This window comes from Eleutherodactylus coqui, chromosome 2, assembly GCF_035609145.1.
Source record: "Eleutherodactylus coqui strain aEleCoq1 chromosome 2, aEleCoq1.hap1, whole genome shotgun sequence".
In the NCBI taxonomy this organism is placed as follows: Eukaryota; Metazoa; Chordata; class Amphibia; order Anura; family Eleutherodactylidae; genus Eleutherodactylus; species Eleutherodactylus coqui.
In genome coordinates this window covers 326311719-326328086 of record NC_089838.1, presented here as the reverse complement: position 1 = coordinate 326328086, position 16368 = coordinate 326311719, and the positions used below count along the sequence as shown (strand labels likewise).

At 43.7% G+C, this 16368-nt stretch overlaps 1 long non-coding RNA gene across 1 annotated transcript in view; it reads left to right on the top strand.

Annotated features, from left to right (window-relative positions):
- The window catches only part of LOC136610887 (uncharacterized), a 96693-nt gene extending 80532 nt beyond the window's left edge, over positions 1 to 16161 (top strand). The window contains exon 4 of the long non-coding RNA XR_010790190.1: positions 16097 to 16161. This is a non-coding gene — a long non-coding RNA (uncharacterized lncRNA). The remainder of the gene's footprint in view (positions 1 to 16096) is intronic.
- The last annotated feature ends 207 nt before the right edge of the window (positions 16162 to 16368 follow it).

Here is a 16368-nt window from a genome sequence, read left to right as displayed (position 1 = left end):
TTCCCGATGTGCCGTCCCAGCCCTGCACGACCACGTCTCCCGCAACATTGTACGCGCCCTCACCAACGTGTTTACTGCCGAGGGCCACTTAACAACGCACACGTGGACAAGCACAGGCGGGCAGGGCCACTATATCTCCCTGACGGCACATTGGGTGAATTTAGTGGAGGCTGGGACAGAGTCAGAGCCTGGGACCGCTCACGTCCTACCCACCCCCAGAATTGCGGGCCCCAGCTCGGTGCTGGTATCTGCGGCGGTGTATGCTTCCTCCACTAAACCACCCTCCTCCTCCTCCTCCTCCTCCTCCAACGCAACCTCTGTCTCGCAATCAAGATGTGTCAGCAGCAGCAGCACGTCGCCAGCAGTCGGTGTCACGCGGCGTGGCAGCACAGCGGTGGGCAAGCGTCAGCAGGCCGTGCTGAAACTACTCAGCTTAGGAGAGAAGAGGCACATGGCCCACGAACTGCTGCAGGGTCTGACAGAGCAGACCGACCGCTGGCTTGTGCCGCTGAGCCTCCAACCGGGCATGGTCATGTGTGACAACGGCCGTAACCTGGTGGCGGCTCTGCAGCTCGGCAGCCTCACGCACGTGCCATGCCTAGCCCATGTCTTTAGTTTGGTGGTTCAGCGCTTTCTGAAAAGCTACCCACACTTGTCATACCTGCTCGGAAAGGTGCGCCGGCTCTGCGCACATTTCCGCAACTCCAAGACGGACGCTGCCGCCCTGCGGACCCTGCAACATCGGTTTAATCTGCCAGTGCACCGATTGCTGTGCGACGTGCCCACACGGTGGAACTCTACGCTCCACATGTTGGCCAGGCTCTATGAGCAGCGTAGAGCTATAGTGGAATACCAACTCCAACATGGGCGGCGTAGTGGGAGTCAGCCTCCTCAATTCTTTACAGAAGAGTGGGCCTGGTTGGCAGACATCTGCCAGGTCCTTGGAAACTTTGAGGAGTCTACCCAGATGGTGAGCGGGAATGCTGCAATCATTAGCGTCACCATTCCTCTGCTATGCCTCTTGAGAAGTTCCCTGCAAAGCATAAAGGCAGACGCTTTGCACTCGGAAACGGAGGCGTGGGAAGACAGTATGTCACTGGATAGTCAGAGCACCCTCCTGTCTATATCTCAGCGCGTTGAGGAGGAGGAGGAGGGGGAGGAGCATGAGGAGGAGGGGGAAGAGACAGCTTGGCCCACTGCTGAGGGTACACATGCTGCTTGCCTGTCATCCTTTCAGCGTGTATGGCCGGAGGAGGAGGAGGAGGAGGAGGAGGATCCTGAAAGTGATCTTCCTAGTGAGGACAGCCATGTGTTGCGTACAGGTACCCTGGCACACATGGCTGACTTCATGTTAGGATGCCTTTCTCGTGACCCACGCGTTACACGCATTCTGGCCACTACGGATTACTGGGTGTACACACTGCTCGACCCACGGTATAAGGAGAACCTTTCCACTCTCATTCCCGAAGAGGAAAGGGGTTCCAGAATGATGCTATACCACAGGGCGCTGGTGGACAAACTGATGGTAAACTGCCCATCCGACAGCGCTAGTGGCAGAAGGCCAGTTCCGAGGGCCAGGTAACAGGGGAGGCGCAGAGATCAGGCAGCATGTACAGCGCAGGCAGGGGAACATTCTCCAAGGCCTTTGCCAGCTTTATGGCTCCCCAGCAAGACTGTGTCACCGCTCCCCAGTCAAGGCTGAGTTGGCGGGAGCACTGTAAAAGGATGGTGAGGGAGTACGTAGCCGATCGCACGACCGTCCTCGGTGACGCCTCTGCCCCCTACAACTACTGGGTGTCGAAGCTGGACACGTGGCCTGAACTCGCACTGTATGCCCTGGAGGTGCTTGCTTGTCCTGCGGCTAGCGTCTTGTCAGAGAGAGTGTTTAGTGCGGCTGGGGGAATCATCACGGATAAGCGTACCCGCCTGTCAACCGACAGTGCCGACAGGCTTACACTCATCAAGATGAACAAAGCCTGGATTTCCCCAGACTTCTCTTCTTCACCAGCGGACAGCAGCGATACCTAAGCAATACGTAGGTTGCACCCGCGGATGGAAGCATTGTTCTCTATCACCATCAAAAACGTGGACCTTTTAGCTTCATCAATCTGTGTATAATATTCCACCTCCTCCTCCTGCTCCTCCTCCTGAAACCTCACGTAATCACGCCGAACGGGCAATTCTTCTTAGGCCCACAAGGCTCAGTCATATAATTTTTGTAAACAATGTTTATACGTTTCAATGCTCATTAAAGCGTTGAAACTTGCACCTGAACCAATTTTTATTTTAACTGGGCTTCCTCCAGGCCTAGTTACCAATTAAGCCACATTAACCAAAGCGATTAATGGGTTTCACCTGCCCTCTTGGTTGGGCATGGGCAATTTTTCTCAGGTACATTAGTACTGTTGGTACACCAATTTTTTTGGGCCCTCGCCTACAGTGTAATCCAATTAATTTTTTGCCCACCTGCATTACAGCTGACGTTACATCAGCTGTGCTGGGCACTGCAATGGGATATATTTATGTACCGCCGGTGGGTTCCAGGGAGCCACCCATGCTGTCGGTCCACACGGAGTTGTAACTACATGTGTCCACTTCTAAAGAACCCCAGTCTGACTGGGGCATGCAGTGTGGGCCGAAGCCCACCTGCATTAAACATGACATTACCTCAGCTGTGATGGGCAATGCTATGGGATATATTTATGTGCCGCCGGTGGCTTCCTGGCACCCACCCATGCTGTCGGTCCACAGGGACTTCACAATAGGGGGTTGCACCTGCCTGTGTTTATGAATTAAAAAGCCCGGTCAGGTTGGGGCATGCTGTGTGGGCCGAAGCCCACCTGCATTTAATCTGACGTTAGCTCTGCTGTCCAGGGCACTGCAATGGGATACATTTATGTACAGCCTGGGGGTTCCAGGGAGCCACCCATGCTGTGGGTGCTCACGGAATTCCCATTGCGGAGTTGTACCTGCCTGTGACCTATTTATAAAAAACCGCGGTCTGAATGGGGCATGCAGACACCTTGACAGAATGAATAGTGTGTGGCACATAGGTTCCCAATTGCTATGCCCACGTGTGCAGCTCCTGATGGCGGTGGCACAGGATTATATTTCTCCTATAAGAGAGATAGGAGAAACCATAAAGGCCTAGGGAAAGGATTTGTACACTGAGGAGAACCTACCTCCCCTCTATGTGTATTTACTGAGGAGAATCTACCTTAACTCTATGTGTATATACTGAGGAGAATCTACCTCACCTGTATGTGTATATACTGAGGAGAATCTACCTCACCTGTATGTGTATATACTGAGGAGAATCTACCTCACCTGTATGTGTATATACTGAGGAGAATCTATCTCACCTCTATGTATATATACTGAGGAGAATCTACCTCCCCTCTATGTGTATATACTGAGGAGAATCAACCTCACCTCTATGTATATATACTGAGGAGAATCTACCTCACCTTTACGTGTATATACTAAGGAGAAACGACCTCACCTCTATGTGTATATACTGACAATAATCTACCTCACCTCTATGTATATATACTGAGGAGAATCTACCTCCCCTCTCTGTGTATACACTGAGAAGAATCTACCTCACCTCTATGTGTATACACAGAGGAGAATCTACCTCACCTCTATGTGTATATACTGAAGAGAATGTACCTCACCTCTATGTGTATATACTGAGGAGAATGTACCTCACCTCTATGTGTATATACTGAGGAGAATCTACCTCACCTCTGTGTGTATGTACTGAGGGGAATCTACCTCACCTCTATGTGTATATACTGAGGAGAATCTACCTCACCTCTATGTGTATATACCGAGGAGAATCTACCTCCACTCTGTGTGTATATACCGAGGAGAATCTACCTCCCCTCTGTGTGTATATACTGAGGAGAATCTACCTCACCTCTATGTATATATACTGAGGAGAAACCACCTCACCTCTTCGTGTATATACTAAGGAGAAACGACCTCACCTCTATGTGTATATACTGAAAATAATCTACCTCACCTCTATGTATATATACTGAGGAGAATCTACCTCCCCTCTCTGTGTATACACTGAGAAGAATCTACCTCAACTCTATGTGTATACACAGAGGAGAATCTACCTCACCTCTATGTGTATATACTGCGGAGAATGTACCTCACCTCTATGTGTATATACTGGGGAGTATCTAACTCCCTTCTATGTGTATATACTGAGGAGAATCTACCTCACCTCTATGTGTATATACTGAGGAGAATCTACCTCCCCTCTGTGTGTATATACTGAGGAGAATCTACCTCACCTCTGTGTGTATATACTGAGGAGAATCTACCTCACCTTGATGTGTATCTACTGAGGAGAATCTACCTCACCTCTATGTGTATGTACTGAGGGGAATCTACCTCACCTCTATGTGTATATACTGAGGAGAATCTACCTCCCCTCTATGTGTATATACCGAGGAGAATCTACCTCCACTCTGTGTGTATATACCGAGGAGAATCTACCTCCCCTCTGTGTGTATATACTGAGGAGAATCTACCTCACCTCTATGTGTATATACTGAGGAGAATCTACCTCACCTCTGTGTGTATATACTGAGGAGAATCTACCTCACCTTGATGTGTATCCACTGAGGAGAATCTACCTCACCTCTGTGTGTATATACTGAGGAGAATCTACCTGACCTCTATGTGTATATACTGAGGAGAATCTACCTCACCTCTATTTGTATATACTGAGGGGAATCTACCTCACCTCTATGTGTATATACTGAGGAGAATCTACCTCACCTCTCTGTGTATATACTGAGGAGAATCTACCTCCACTCTGTGTGTATATACCGAGGAGAATCTACCTCCCCTCTGTGTGTATATACTGAGGAGAATCTACCTCAACTCTGTGTGTATATACTGAGGAGAATCTACCTCCCCTCTGTGTGTATATACTGAGGAGAATCTACCTCACCTCTATGTGTATATACTGAGGAGAATGTACCTCACCTCTATGTGTATATACTGAGGAGAATCTACCTCACCTCTATGTGTATATACTGAGGAGAATCTACCTCCACTCTGTGTGTATATACCGAGGAGAATCTACCTCCCCTCTGTGTGTATATACTGAGGAGAATCTACCTCACCTCTATGTGTATATACTGAGGAGAATGTACCTCACCTCTATGTGTATATACTGAGGAGAATCTACCTCACCTCTATGTGTATATACTGAGGAGAATCTACCTCCACTCTGTGTGTATATACCGAGGAGAATCTACCTCCCCTCTGTGTGTATATACTGAGGAGAATCTACCTCAACTCTGTGTGTATATACCGAGGAGAATCTACCTCACCTCTGTGTGTATATACTGAGGAGAATCTACCTCACCTTGATGTGTATCCACTGAGGAGAATCTACCTCACCTCTGTGTGTATATACTGAGGAGAATCTACCTGACCTCTATGTGTATATACTGAGGAGAATCTACCTCACCTCTATTTGTATATACTGAGGGGAATCTACCTCACCTCTATGTGTATATACTGAGGAGAATCTACCTCACCTCTCTGTGTATATACTGAGGAGAATCTACCTCCACTCTGTGTGTATATACCGAGGAGAATCTACCTCCCCTCTGTGTGTATATACTGAGGAGAATCTACCTCAACTCTGTGTGTATATACTGAGGAGAATCTACCTCCCCTCTGTGTGTATATACTGAGGAGAATCTACCTCACCTCTATGTGTATATATTGAGGAGAATGTACCTCACCTCTATGTGTATATACTGAGGAGAATCTACCTCACCTCTATGTGTATATACTGAGGAGAATCTACCTCCACTCTGTGTGTATATACCGAGGAGAATCTACCTCCCCTCTGTGTGTATATACTGAGGAGAATCTACCTCAACTCTGTGTGTATATACCGAGGAGAATCTACCTCCCCTCTGTGTGTATATACTGAGGAGAATCTACCTCACCTCTATGTGTATATACTGAGGAGAATCTACCTCACTTCTGTGTATATACTGAGGGGAATCTACCTCACCTCTATGTACATATACTAAGGAGAATCTACCTCCCCTCTATGTGTATATACAGAGGAGAATCTACCTCCCCTCTGTGTGTATATGCTGAGGAGAATCTACCTCAACTCTGTGTGTATATACCGAGGAGAATCTACCTCCCCTCTGTGTGTATATACTGAGGAGAATCTACCTCACCTCTATGTGTATATACTGAGGAGAATCTACCTCACTTCTGTGTATATACTGAGGGGAATCTACCTCACCTCTATGTACATATACTAAGGAGAATCTACCTCCCCTCTATGTGTATATACAGAGGAGAATCTACCTCCCCTCTATGTATATATACAGAGGAGAATCTACCTCCCCTCTATGTGTATATACTGAGGAGAATCTACCTCCCCTCCATGTGTATATACTGAGGAGAATCTACCTCCCCTCTATGTGTATATACTGAGGAGAATCTACCTCACCTGTATGTGTATATACTGAGAAGAATCTATCTTACCTCTATGTGTATATACAGAGGAGAATCTACCTCACCTCTGTGTCTATATACTAAGGAGAATGTACCTCACCTCTATGTGTATATACAGAGAAGAATCTGACTCCCTTCTATGTGTCCATACTGAGAAGAATCTACCTCACTTCTCTGTGTATATAATGAGAAGAATCTACCTCACCTTTGTGTGTATATACTGAGGAGAATATAACTGCATATACCGAAAGGCTGTAAAGTACATAAGGAAGCAGCCATGGACTATAGGGTTGGAGCATGCCTTTAAGCCTAAGAAGGGACTGTAACCTGCAGTCTGGTGGTAAATTTCAGTAAAAAGGGTCGTTACCTTTAAGGGTAAAAAGTTAGGAGAGTGGGAGGGGTGGCACGTTCTGCAGAGGTACATTGGTACATGCAGTCTGAGGATAATTTGATGCTCCTCTTTGTGTAAACATATTTTATTTCTTGTTCATCTGAAGTAACCATGACTTCATGAACCTTTCAGTGTGAACAAAAGGTAATACACCTGTACCAAATTAATTCTGGTGAAGCCAGGTGTATCAGCTAGTGTATATATAGATTGCAGTTGTTGTCCTGTGACAAGAACTCTGCCCCAAGTGGATGCATTGTCTATTATAGTCCCCTCCTGGGATGGGCTATCTACTAGTATTCAATATTTTTGGCTGATGAGGGGATATATATTATGGGATGGAAAATTGGGATGTATAAAACTGATCAAAACCTCCTATAATGTTGTATTCACATTCATGACACAACCTAACCACCAAGCATCATTGTGTCAATATAATTCAAGATTAGGAAACTGCTTTCTTTTCCAACTCCTACTTTATTAGTAAAACGGGCATTTTCACAGATTATGGAGAACACGTTTCGGTTTTGTATAACAAGGTTTATACAAAACCGAAACGCGTTCTCTATATTCCACGTTTTAATAATAAATTAGGAGTTGGAAAAGCAATCAGTTTCCCGATCTTGAAATATATTGATACTAAGAAGCCAAAGAACCGGTGGCTAATCAAAGTCTTGCGGAGTACACCTACTGAAAGGAACAGGGAGCAGAAGGAAAACCAGCAAAGGTGGGATAAATGACTTTTTTCTGCAAGTCACAAAGCTTTTTATATCTAGCAGCACAGACATTGTTTCCTGACTATGTGTTTGATGTACTTCTCTGTTTGTCTCAGCAGAGAACCCCTTCCTTATTAGGCCATTCCTTGTATCACGGCATGATAGCAGGAAATGTTTGAGCTGCAGGTACTCCTGTGGCTTCTTCATATCGCCTGTGTAGCAACTTCTCTTCCTCTTGAAAGTTGATACTTCGACATTACCTAAACTTTCATTTAATAACTGCAGTTAATCAAGTTCAGTATGCTGCCTCATCAACTGATGTACTTGGTCCTTCATTAGTAGTTAAAGGGCCATTCCAGCTAAAACACATTCTTACCTCCACCCCCCAGCCCCTCAATTGATTATTTGTCACACTCTGTAGGTCTCCTCTGTGTATTGCAGTGACTTCCATGAAGTGCAGCCCCGTCTGATGCTTATCAGACACCATCTTGAGCGTGTCAAGATGTATCAGTATAGAAAATGAGATCTTTGCCTGCTGGGGGACATTTTAATTATCTTTACCTTCTATATTCACCTATATAAGCTACAAAACATTAGTATACCGTCAGGACAATGAGCTGTGATCTCCTCTTAAATACCTGTGTGGTCATCATCAGTAACTGTGATAGGAGAGTCTGTGTCCCCCCCTGTAGGCAGTTTTTGTGGTAGATCCTTGTAACAAGATCACACAGATTGGGAAACTGACTAGTTTCAAACATCATAACCCCAACTGGTCAGAATTGAGATCACATGAGCATCTGAGGAAAAAGAGGTCAGGAGTTCCAGACAGAAAGGAATATCTAACCAAGCTAACACTAATTCACTTATACATATTGGGGGGCTAGCTACTTAATGAATGAATTTTAAAAATCACTGGATTGATTAAAAAAAAATACTGTGATTTGTATGTGATAGGTAAGAGTGTTCTGTATTACACTTGTTATTCAAAGGGTTAGGTTGGTCTGAAGCTCATAGAAGTAGTGTTTCCTAAAGAGCCCATACACAAATGGATACTAATTGCAGAATCTGCGATCACCGTCTGTGTGGACTTTCTACAGCAAAACGCAGGCATTGAAAGGCATTAATAGTTTGGTAACTGATGTCATCTATAGAGGATGGCCAATCCTATATTCTTAGTAGAGATAAACTTTCTGACTAACTACCAGAGACTGGGTTTTTAAATATAGGTGTTTGTCCCTCTACATTATAATAAAGGTTTATATTTTATTTAGAATTAATACCTTAGGGCTAATATTGCTTATGGCAATTCAAACTCCGTATCTTTAAACCCGGATTGTTTGTAGGCATTGAGTACTATTAGTCACTAGAAAAGCCTGGCCCTGCCACTCCCACAGTGTGTGATTATTGTGTTCCACAGCCTTAGTCAAACTCCACTACTAACCTGCTCCTCTGAAAACAACTGAAATCTTCTGTTCTTGATCTCTGACTTTCCTCCTGACAACGCTACCTGCCTCCACCCTTGTACTGTGACGTAAGACCTTCCATTATCGACCTCTGGCTTTACTCCTGACAATGCTACCCGCCTCCTCCCTTGTACTGCACACTGAGAGCTACTGTTGCTGACTCCTGGCTCTCTCCTGACTATTATTTTTTATGACAACCGTGCTCCACTAGCTTCAAAACAAGCCCAAGATGAAAGCTCTATTATAATTAGAAGCAAACTTATGAATTCTACTGTTCACCTGGTAAGCATAAATTTCACATTTTTCTCATGTTTCCAATCCTGCTGTATGAACACCGTATATCAGTGAGAGCTGAAATTTTACATCTGTAAGTTACTTTATGTCTGCTGCCATCCTACCAAATGGTCAAGTTGAAAAGTTCCTTTTTTGTAATGATTTGGCATGGAATGACCCAATTATACAATATTTGCATCCTTGCAGTATCATATAAGGGGTGCTGTGTCTCTTCTTTTCACATTAATCTAATTTTTCAATTTGAAAACGTTTCCACTTTCTAACTTTTCTTTCTGTAAATATGATTTATTTCTCATTAATTACCCCTAAGTTTAAGGAAACCACTTCAGGCGTTACGTGTGACTTCCTCATTTAATCTCTTCCTCTTGCTTCATACATCATCAAGTAAAAACTATAAGTACTGATACACAGAACAAGCATCCTGCAGACGTCTCTATAGCATTCGTATATTGTCCAGATCGTCCTCCACCATCTATGATGAGACTTTCCATCCTGATCTTCTGTTGTTTCCACGGTAAGAGAAGCAGCCGGGAACGTCCTATTTTATATGACCGAGCAGCAGACAGAGATGGGGATGTAGAAGATGAGATGCCTAGTGTATCATCTCCATCCCAGAATAGTCCCTGCCCTCATATGACTACTGGATCTCATATCTCTGGTGCAGGTTATCGCAGGAGACATAAATGTTTTAGCCGTGGGAATTTCTTCTTATGAGATTTGAATTTTATGGTTAGTTCTTCGACAATGAGAGTTACAAAAACTAAAGTTGTCTTAATGACTGAACAGGAGGAAGCTGCCGGAATATCTCGTATATTTATAATGCGTAGTCGTGGCCAAAAGTTTTGAAACTGACACACATTTTGATTTTCTCATAGTTCACTGCTTCAGTGTCTGTAGATATTTTAGCCGGAAGAACAAGTATACGCATTTCATAAGTTTTTTAACTTTTATCGAGAAATACATCAAGTTTAGGCAAAGACTCAATATTTACAGTGTTAATCCTTTTTTCCCTAAGACTTCTGTCTTGTTCAATGAGCCACTTAGTTATCACTCTTGCCTAATGACATGGAGCTCCATCATGGTGGCAAAAGCATTGTTTATCATAAAGTTGCTTCTGGGTGGTTGGGAGAAGTTGGAGGAAGTTTAGATCCCATTCACGGTAGTGTTCTTAGGCTAAGTAAGCCCACTCCCTTGGATGAAAAGCAACCCCACACATGAATGGTCTCAGGATGCTTTACTGCTGACATGGCACAAGACTCATGGTAGCGCTCACCTTCTCTTCTCCAGACAATCATTCTTTAGGATGTCCCAAACAGTCTGAAGGGTCTTCATCAGAAAAAATAACTTTATCCCAGTCCTCCGCCGTCCAATCCCCATACATCCTGCAGAACGTCAGTCTGTCCTTGATATTTTTGTTGTAGAGAAGTGGCTTCTTTACTGCCCTTCTTGACACCAGGCCAGCTCCATAAGCCTTCACTGTGCGTACAGATGCACCAACACCCGCCTGCTGCCACTTCTAACGGACCTCACTGACCACAGAGCCTAATAATAGGCCGTCACTTCCTCTTCTGTAGAGAAAGCTAGAATTACACTGAGAGGTAAAGATCCTATTATTCAAAACAATTTATTCCTCTCACAAGTGAATTATGTCAGAGTTCGCTCGTGGAGCCTGTTTATACAGGCAGATAAATCATTTGCTTGTTCACTTGCCAAATCATCCAGTCGTTCCCATTCCCTGTGTAACTGGTTGAGAATGACTGAACTATCGGCATTTAAACTGAAAGATTAGCGAACAAGCTAACAATGATTTTCATGCTTGTATGAAATGAGTGATGAACAATAAACAAATAAATTATCATTAAACGTTTCATCATTGGCCGTGTTTACACTAAATGATTATCCTTTATTTTAACTTGTTTACATGATCTTTTTGAATGCTAATCATTCCATGTAAAAGGGCCTTAACATCTATACAGATAACACAGGACCATTGGCGATCAGCTGTGACTATCTACTTCACTCCGTGTACAATAACCCCTTCACAGGTCACAAGACATATCTTAAACAATCCAAATACTAATGACCACCTGTCCGTGAGTGAGTTACATACTCCGCCCCTGATCACATGATTGTGATGTCATCACAGGTCCTAAATCAGCAGCTGTGTTACATCTCCAATCTCTTTCACTATATTATATTTGTAAGTGGCGCATTGCGCCACCAGAAACAAGAGTGCTATAATTTCCTAATAATTACTAGTCTCCCATACAGGTAAATGCATCCTCCTCCTCTTCATTGTGTGAATGGTCCATGAAGCTTCTGTATAGCATCTCTCTAAGGCCTCATGCACACGGGCACGCACGGATTCCGTGTAGGAAATCCCACACGGAATCCTCCCATGTCTGCTGCCTGCGACCCTGCATACCTGTCAGATGCTTTCTTCTTCTCTACTGCAGATGTGCCGCCGGCGTCCTGCGGCAATGCTCATTGCAGAAGAGCCACTAGAGGGACGGCTCTCATTAACTTCAATGGAAGCCGCCCCTGCGTATCTGCTCTAAAAATAGAGCATGATGCGTTTTATTTTTTGCACGTAGCGATTGAATAAAATCTGCTTGTGTGCTTGGAGAGAGGAATCTCCGCACACATCCATGGGCAAATGGATGACAAGCGCGGAATCCGCTGCTCAATTTTTCCCATGTGCATGAGGCCTAAATCCTCTAAATGCTGTTAAATGCAGCTTAGGCAGTATGGCTTCCCCAAAGAAAGAGGGACATACTAAATTATTATAATGAGCCATCAGCTCATCCCCCAACCTGTGACATCACCGACTCCAGAGGCAATACCATGTTGCTACTTGTGAGATGGCAGTCAAGGGGAAGAAAGGGAGGGGGGGGGGGGGGTGGCCTGGTCCTACTCAGCAGGTGACAGTAAAGAATTTCAAAAATTCCCAATTCACAAGACATGGTTTTTTTGCACACGGGACATAAACACACCCCCATTTAAAATGGCTATTTAGCCGAATGAGCTCCAGATGTGTTCCCTTTCCCATGGAATTGCACTGCTTTCCACGCAACTACTTGCATATTACATGCACATCTACACCTCCTCTCCATGGACTACTGTGTGGGCCCTTGCTGCTCAAATGTGCACAAACGTAGAGCACACTATGTGTTTTTTTTTTTTTTTTTCCCACATGCGTAAGAAGGAGATATAAGGGAACCCATTGAATCATGGGCGTATTTGCACTTGCTTTTGTATGCATACAATTTACGTGTTGATTTCAATGTGTTCGCTCTCATTTCCCGCTTTTGCGTGTGCATTTCTAATGCGTGCAAAAAAATAGGACATGATGTATTTTCCCTGCCCATTTGCACAGATAAGCTCCCCATAGACGTTTATGGGAATTGTGCAAATGGGCACTCAATGTGTGAACAAATGTGCAATATGCTGCACACCTCTGCTAGAGGAAGAACTAATTTGGACTATATTAGGCTAAATAAACTCTTAAATCAGGGTGTGTTCTTCTGCCATGCACAAATGAACATGCTGCGCATGTGCTAAATTTGAGGTATATAGATACGCACACAAATCAACCTCAGTCATAGTGCAAATACATTGCAGCGGTGTAAGAATTTGCGCATGCGGTTATGTGAAGATTCCTTTATGCAATAGAGAGAGGTTTAGTCAAGACCTGCATAAACAGGGACCCTATTCATGTGCGTTTGAGTAATGGAAGCCTTTGGTTCCATCCAGGTTTCTGTCTGGATGCAGTTTTCAATGAGCCAGACAGAAACCTGTGATTCAACCCTGAGATAGACGAAAGAACGTGGTGTGAGCGGGCCCTAATACAGAACTGACAGTACAATGCTCAAGGACTTCTAAGTACGTTAGGTTACATCTGGAAAAACTGACTACAGTTTCCATTGTTCAGACCATTTATCCAGTATGGCTAGATCAGTCTCTGTCCAAGATACCACCAGGAGTATCTACCTTCCTGCGCACACACACAAACATTTTCTACCTAACTTTCTCCTATATGTGAGCAGGACCCAGGAGAGAACCTTGTGGTCACCACTTGTAACCCGTCCCTGTTCAACAGCACTCTGATATCTATCCTATATAAATGACTCGCTGATATACTTGGCTTTGCCAAGTATATCAGCGAGTCATTTATATAGGATAGATATCAGAGTAATGATATCACTTTGGTACTGGTGTTTATCTGGTGTTCACACAGAAAATCCTAAGTCGTGGTTACTTTAGATAAATGTGTTTTTTGTTTTGCTGAGAAGATAACTGTCTCATATATTACGGGGTACAGATATGTTATTAGTTACATAACATAGGAATGGTCATGCCAAATTTCACGTTTGTGCAGTACAGATGTGTGTTATTAGTTAAATTACATAGGGGTCACTTACTTTTATGCATAGGATTGAATAATCAAGTTCCAACCCTTTAAATTTCCAATATTTAGTACGCAAAGAATGGTCGTGGCAAATTTCAAATTTGTGTGATTATTTGTTGCATTGGGAAGTGAGAGAATTAGATTCCGTACGTAAAATTTGGACGCGAATTCTTTTGCGCATAGAATTGAATAATCTAGTTGGGACCCTTTAACTTTTCCTATATTGGACATAATCTATGCTCGTGCCAAATTTCATGTTTCTACGACATCGGGAAGTGAGAGAATTAGTGGCCAGTCAGTCAGTGAGGGCTTTTGTCTTTAATTTATAGATATTCCCTTGTCCCTGCTGTCACCTTGAGCTGCCGCTTTGCCATCTTTCATTGACACTAGTTTAGTCCACTAAATAACTGAGTTTTTTGCTTAGAGCAGCAGTGTTGCTCATGTCTTCTGTAGGAGACGTTCTCTTGTGGAGGAGGTGAGCTCCTCTGCTCCTTTACAAAAGGTAACAGCTGGTGACACTGCGGGACATTCTTAGTGACTCAGTGTACAATAATATCTCTAGTGACCCAGGCTGAGATATCACATATTGTAATGCAGAGGCCTAACTGGCTATCGGATCTTCCCTCCAATGCTGGGTACAACAGTAGCTTGGGTTATACCTGAGCCCTCCGGTCACTCATCTTTGTCATGGCTGGATGGCCGCGACAGATCCATAGTATACCAACTGCGATGCGGAAATGGACTGGCGTTACAAGGTCAGTCCAAGCCATGCTATAACACTTTTGTGGTTGTACGTTTGCTATCGCATTGGGTTCCCCCATTGTTGATGATCAATTGAGTCGGATGTTGAAATTCTCCTAGATGGTTTGTCATTTCCTTGTTGGCCAATCTAGTTGCGAGGGGGTTTATATACTTCTACCCCTGCTCTCAGAAGTTACTGATTGTTCATCTCTTATGGCTGAGCTTGGTTTAGTTCTTTTTCCTTAGGTGCTGCCAACCAGATCAAGCTAAGTAGTTGATGTATTGATTTATATCCTATATTGTTCCTTCCATTGCTCCTACTGCCATTAGTTGTTACCACCTTATTATTCATATTTCCTGTTTCTACCCAGGGTCAGTACAGGTGGCTAGGGTTTGGGAAGTGGGGTCGTCCTTGTTGGGACAATCGCTCCACTTTAGGCAGGGGTATTTTCTCGTCCTCTGGATGTTAGGGCTAGATTCCCCATCTTTTCCCCTTGTTTATGTTTGGTGGTGGATTTAGTGTTTTACGTGGGATTCTCTGGAGTTTATTTGTCCCGTGTGAACACTGACTTGCGCCTGTGGTGCTTCAACGCTCAGTACGGACGTAACAATCCTCTTTTGAGGCAGAACTAGAAAAGGAAAAAAATAAGACCCAGCGCTCCAGGGGTTAAAGGCAATAATATGTAGTGGAATACACTTACTTAGAGGGTTCCCGAATGAGAGCTCCCCTTCCTAGTGCAGCTACACTAAATCACACAGTCGATGCCGTATCTTTTCCGTCCAGGTTCACAAAGATTGGATAAACATTTTATTTGTTTTTACATAACAGGTAGATACAAAACGGAGGGGTTTTGGAGGATAAAACACCTCCTTTATCATGCACATGTAGGATTCAGAATTTACTTAAGCAAGGATTAAAGGTTACCTCTATTTTCTTTGATCAGCAATGGGGTAGGAGTGGTTTGAAATTCTCACCATTTCCCCAGATTTGGTGCTCGTCAGCATTAAACAGGGAGTCACCACTTGCCAGAAGTACCGTCGTAGGTAGCTGGGGTGCACGCATTAGTGTTCCAAATGGTGAATATATCTGTGCTCCAACAAGCCAGAAGTGCGGTTATACAATATTAATGCAATAAATTGTTTCTCAGGTAAAGGCAATAAATGTGAATAAAATATGATAATATAATAAAATGCTACAACTTGAATGTTAATGATAATACTCAGATTAACAGGACAGCAGCGGTAGATACAATAGTACAGTAATTAAAAAGGGAAGACATTTACACCACTTAGTAAAACTAGGATAAATAGAACTGGGAGGATAAGCAAATGGTTAAGTGGTGCAAATTTATCATATTAACACATTATTTTACTATTTTATCTTCTTTGTTTATGTATTCAGGTTTAATTCATTTGGACCATTTTATTAAAGTTTATTTGTCTTTTCTTCAAAAACAGGCTAATACTTCAGAATAAGGCCCCTCAACAACTGCCATAAAAATGTGAATGAACCTTCGCTAAGGGGTTAATATTCATTACTGATTTACAGGATTTCTCTCTGTGGTCATTACAGGGACATGTTGGACATCAGATTACTGCATTCACCAACCAAAGACCCTCTATGTGAAGGAAGGAGAATCCGTCACCATCCCGTGTTCTTACACCTATGATGAGGACCAGAGAGGGAGGTCACCGGTTACAGTAACTTGGTGGGAGCGTAATGGAATAAACTGCAATTATATCAAGAAAACCTTCACAGATCGTTCTGGGAATATTACTGATGAGTATAAAGACCGGATCTCTGCAGTTCACCATCCCGGTAATCGGACGGCGTCTATCACAATC